Source organism: Marmota flaviventris, chromosome 3 (genome assembly GCF_047511675.1).
Source record: "Marmota flaviventris isolate mMarFla1 chromosome 3, mMarFla1.hap1, whole genome shotgun sequence".
NCBI classification, from domain to species: Eukaryota; Metazoa; Chordata; class Mammalia; order Rodentia; family Sciuridae; genus Marmota; species Marmota flaviventris.
In genome coordinates this window covers 125,252,240-125,258,239 of record NC_092500.1, presented here as the reverse complement: position 1 = coordinate 125,258,239, position 6,000 = coordinate 125,252,240, and the positions used below count along the sequence as shown (strand labels likewise).

Sequence of the window (6,000 nt, the reverse complement as noted above, 5' to 3'; positions counted from 1 at the left end):
TAAAACAAGAGCACAATTTTATTCTTTTGTATGCCAATGTCTAGTTTTTCCAACATCTTCACTTAAAGGCATTTTCCTTTCCCTATTGCATATTCTTGGTTCCCTTGTCAAAAATTAGGTGAAAAAAAAAAAATATATATATATATATATATAGAGAGAGAGAGAGAGAGAGAGAGAGAGAGAGACAGAAATAAACACACACACACACTATTCATCCCCCAGAAACAAAGAAATTCTTTCATGTCTGTTGTAACATAGATGAACCTAGAAGACATTATGTCTAGTGAAATAAGCCAAAGAAAGGTAAGTACTGTAGATATCATTTATATGTGAAACTAAAGAAATTAAACTTGAGAGAGTAGAATGGTGGTTGCCAGGGACTAGAGGCAAAGAAAATAGAAAATGTTAGCCAACTTTTTCATCTGATAAATGTTCACTTATCAGATGAAAAAGTTCTGGGAAATCCAATATACATTATGAGTGGTGATAAATGTGCTAAGTAATTTGTTGCAATAATCATTACATAACATATACGTATATCAAATCATGCCATTGTATACCTTGAATATTCCTTGTCAATTAAATATTTTAAGATAAAAGCAAAGAAGACAATATAATATTTCCAAAGTGACATAAGAAAGGTTACTAATATGAAATTGTTTATACAGTGAAAATAGCCTTCAAACATGAAGGTAGAATAAAGACATTTTAGGATGAATAACTAAAAAGAACCAATAAAAACTTTTTTAATTTTTTTTAAATGAGAGAATTTGTTAACAAATTTTCACTACAAAAATGCTAAAAAAAAAATTCTTCAAGCTAAAAAGAAATGACAATAGATGGAAACCTGGATCTAGAAGAATTAAAAACAGCAAACATAAAAAAAAGTCCTTATTTTTCCTCTTTCTTTAAAATACATATGACTAGGGGCTGGGGTTGTGGCTCAGTGGTAGAGTGCTCACCTAGCATGCATGAGGCACTGGGTTCGATCCTCAGCACCACATAAATGTAAAATAAGGATATTGTGTCCATCTAAAACTTAAGAATAAACATTTTTTTAAAAATACATATGACTAAAATAAAGGTGTTATCCAATGAAACTCCAAAGATCAGTAGAGGAAAAGGGACCCAAGGGGTAGGGGGGGCGGGGAGAGAAGGGCTGGGCAATGATATTGGCCAAATTATATTATTATATTGTGAGAATGTTTGAGCATAGAACAACAAATCCCATGGTTATGTACAACTATAATACACCAATAAAAAATGTGGAAAGTTAAAAATAAAATACATATGATTATTTAAGGCATAAAACAATAAAACTGTAGAATAGATATTAAAATTCATGAACATATCATATATTTTACATATATGATATATTATTATTTCTGAGGAAATATATATATGTATAAATATGCAGTAACACTAAAGATAGAAATAACTGGAATAGCTAGAACTATATTTTGGCAAAGTTCTTTTACTTCACCTGCATATCAGGTACAATATCACTTTTAAAGAGATTGTGAAAATATAATGCATGGAATCATTTATTATGAATAATTTTCTTCCATCGTAGGTAAATGTACAATCTATACAGTAATGAAGAAGACAGAATTCTCTTTTGTTTTGGGAAACAATATCACAATGAGTTCTCTGAGGATTTGATTGCTCCAAAAAATAGAACTAAATGGCAGCAAGCTCAATATCATCATAGCCAGGGTGTTCTTGTCCCAGGAACAGGGAGGATCCTGTCCCTTCCATGCTAGAGTTGACAGCTTCTCTGGGAGACTAAGGAGAGGTGCCTGAAACAGTAAGGAAAACCCAAGTTTCGTTAGTGACAAGGCAGTAGAGACCTCTTATAGAAGGAAAGACAAGTACAGAGTGGCTGCAAAATACCTATGTGGGTCCAGAGCTTGTCTGAAAGGCCAGACAGAGCTGCCTCATTCTGAGTGTTCTGTGCAAAATCTGGTTTGATATCAACAAGAGAGATGGGTCAATAACAGTGAGGAATACAAAAGAGCTATGAGCACTCTCTTCCACAGCAGGCTGGTCTGATTCCTTAAAAAATGGAGGCAGTAGATGACTTGTCTTGATTCCTCAGTATCTCAATAACAGACCCTACTTGACAAAGTATTTATGAAAACATTTTGGGTCCTCTGGCAGATGCCCAAGGAGGGCAGCTCAACCACATCCCAGTCTACCATTTCCCCACCAATACCCATACATAAGCAGCAAGCCTGGTCTTAGAGGAAAATGTCATATGTCCGTTGAAATAATGAGAGAAAACAGTCTCTTCCTTCTAACCTCATATACCTACATGAGCTCTTCCCTGTTCCTGGCTTGTTTCAGCTATTTCATCTCTTCTGAAAGGAGAAACATATTGTGTTTCCTGAGTCCCTGCCCACCACATGTTGGATGTAGACATGTTTGTATGAGTTGCAGAAACTTTTTGGATTTATTTCAATTTTTTAAACCTAAAACAAGATATGTGTTCTGACAACAAATATAGGGACTCTTTCAGATCATGAGAAGTAATCTGGGAGGTCTTTAAATAGAAATGTGAGTTAAATCCATGAACTATAAAATTTTGTTTTGGGGAAACCATGTAACCAAACATTTGAAGTTGATATTACCCTCTATTAATGCAGAATGCAATGGCTGTAATTAAGTGTTGAAATTTCTTCACTATAAGGAAGAGACTATTCTATGACTATTCTTTTCTAGTAAAGAAAAGCTAATGATTCATAGTTTCACTGTCATCTTTCCTATGACAAGGAAGTAAGACTACTATAGACAGAGCTGTCCACTCACCTGAATAAGAATACCTAGCACCTCCTCCCTTTTCTAGGAAAAAATACTTCTCACTCATCCCAGGGACAGAAGGAATTTCAGAAGCAGTTAACTCTTCAACATCATCATAACCATATCCTGTGACACTGACATGCTGTCCCAGTTGTTCTGAAAATAAAAGAATAATGTGGAAAAGCAAAATATGCATTGGACTAGATGATGCCTTAAGTATGTTCTAAAGCTGAGATTTTAGTAGCTAATTAATATAGGCATATTAGTATACCAAGGCTGTCCCAAAAGCATACATTTGATCTCAATATTTTTAAAAACCCTGTAAATGCTCTAAATATTCCAATATATTATGATTAATAACATTTTCCTAAAATGGTGTTTCATATCAAAAAACATCAACAAAAGTTACTGTACTACAAGTGTCAGGTATATTTTCTGGCATATGGCCCAGAGTTGAAACACATAATATGTACACATCTGCAATTGCAGGCAATGAATCGGAACCAAGAGAACCCAGGCTGTTCATGTGCCATCAGAGGCAGGAGGAGATAAAGGGAAGCATGGCTTTCAACCACTGCACATACAAGTAATCCCACCCATCCCAATCACAGGAGGCCTGGGTTTTCAATACACCTAAGTGCTCTGCTGGCCTTAGGCTCCCATCTCCACAGAGCTGTCCTGAACATGCCTCATTCCAAGAACTGCCCACATTTACCACTTGGGGAAAGGTCTAGAGTGGACATTTTTGGCTAAAGAAAAGAGATCCTGGTAGTTGATAAATATAGGCACTACACATTCTATGTACCCAGGAATAATCAATTTTTGTCTCAATATTCATATAAGCCACAAAATTATTCATATGTTACTATATCTCAGGGTCAATATCATACTTCCAGTGTTTTCTCTCACCATGGAATTTTTTATAAGATCAGGTTCAGATGCTATTGTTTTAAATATAGCCCTTGAATTTACAATAATACATTTGATATATGTCTATGATCCCATAGAAGTAGCTTTGGATACTGAGAGAATTGCACTGAGCTTTCCCTTTCTGAGGTGACAGAGTGGTCAGAGAGGAAGAAAAATAGTTGTTAATTGGACAGAAGATATCTTTTCCATCCTAATCACAGGAAGATGTTCTTCTCACATTATAACCTCCTCCTCACCCCACCATTCAAGGGAACACCTGTCTCTACTACCTGGGGCAGATTCAGGGTCTCCATTCTCCTCATGGTGCCCTGTGTAATATGACAACTTAGTCGCTGAGTCATCAGACAGATTTCCTGGTAGGGAGAAAAACATCACAGGCAAACACACATGTCATGGTTCGGAAGAAATATGGAAGCTTTAGATTTGTAGAAAGAGGGCTTGGAGCTCCTGCCTTAGGAGGAGGATGGCCATATAGGTTGGGTAGTGATGGGGTCTGTGCTCCCTGAAGACTGCCATATCCATGACCAACTCGTGAACAGAAAGGAGGGTAGGGAACACACCTGGGCTGTCCTGCAGGTCCTCGTTCTCTGGATTCATGAGGTAATCTATCTCCTGGTACAGGGCCTCATCAACAGCATCTTCAAAAGTAGATAAGTCTGGGGAAAGCAGAATGAGTTCAGAGATTGCTCCTGGAGGTGTTTCCCTTACCAACAGAAAAACCTGTTGGAGACACTCCTCTGGGCTACCAGAGTCCCTTTCCTTAGCTTCTGCTCTGGTAGTTCAAACGATGGGTCCTGACTCTACCTGGATTCTATACTCAGTCTCCACTGACATTGTCCATACAAGAAGCTATTATTTTTCAGAGTTTCCATATTCAACCCAGGACCAAGGATTCCAGTGCTTTAAATGCTGAAGTACATAAAGCAGTTTTCCAAATAATAAGAATGGAGACTCAAACATACTTTTGAAGAAATCACAATGGTTCCACCATTCTCCCTGAATACTTTCCAGGTCACAACATCCCTAATTCCCACCTGGGCGCTCTGTTCTCCATCTATGCAGCTGAATCCCAAGGATGATAAGGACCAGGAAGAGAAGGGCTCCCAGGATGATGCAAAGGATTCCAGGTAAGGAGGAGATACCAGGGACAGGGGTTGAGACTGAACTGGTGCCTGAGGAGGTAAAGGATCATAAGTCTTTGGAGAAGACCATAAGCCCAGGAGAATCCAATTACCCTGGCCATCTCTTGATTCTTCAGGACCATGAAGTCCCCAGCTCAGATACAATGGATCTGCCTGAACCCCAAGATGTTACCACCCGAGATCCTGCTCTGAGCTATGTCAACGATCTTCTGAGTTTGGTTTTAAGGAATTTCTGTAAAGTGAACATTGGTGAGGCTTTGGAGCCCTTGGCTACTACAATTTAATAAACTGTATGGCCTGTTCTAACCCTGATCATCAGGCCTACTATAATTTTGTCAAAAATATGTAGACTTCATAGTGTAGGACTCTGAAAATATGTCTCCCTTATCACATGGGTTGGAGCAGAAGAACCACTTACTTCTAGATTTGGGAGAAACTCTAGTTCTTTCACCTGAAGAGAAGAGAAGGAAAATGAGATCACTGAAATGGTTCTGGGAATGTCACTGGGTCCCACCCACTACCTCTGGCACATGGTTCTGTCCCAGAAGCCTGGAGATTAGGCACAGCCTTCCACAGCCAGGGCTCAGGGCAGCAGGATAGCCTGGGAAGCCCTTTGGATGCAGACACACTCCTTCAACCCTGGCCCCCTCTCCTGGTCCTGCTACTCACCAGAGCACCTCACACCAGCGTCCTCCTCATGCTTGCAGTCACTCTGTCCCCAGGGTGCTGCAGCACAGGCCCACAGGGAGGGCTCCCTGCCCCTGCACTGCACCTCATCCAGCCAGATGCTTCCATTTCCAGGGCCAAATGCAGCCTCCCCTGGTGCATCCAGGGCAGAGCCACAGCCCAGCTGCTGACACACCACCTCAGCCTCTGCCAGGCTCCAGGAGTCATCACACACAGTGCCCCAGGTGCCTTCATGCCAAACCTCCACTCGCCCTGAGCACTCGCTGTCTCCTCCCCTGAGTCGGAGCTTCTCTTTGTCTGAAAAGGCAGCAGCACCTCCTCTTACTCCCTGGTGGGAGGAAAGGAGCCCCTGGAAGCCATGGGGAAGGTGTGAGGGGATGAGGTACCTGTGCAGGGAGCAGTGGCTGGACAGCTCTTGGGTCGATTTCCTGCAGGAGCAAAC

At 40.2% G+C, this 6,000-nt stretch overlaps 1 pseudogene; it reads right to left on the bottom strand.

Moving 5' to 3' along the window:
* Nucleotides 1-1,539: 1,539 nt before the first annotated feature.
* LOC114104832 (antigen WC1.1-like) overlaps nt 1,540-6,000 on the bottom strand; it is a 76,519-nt pseudogene continuing 72,058 nt past the window's right edge.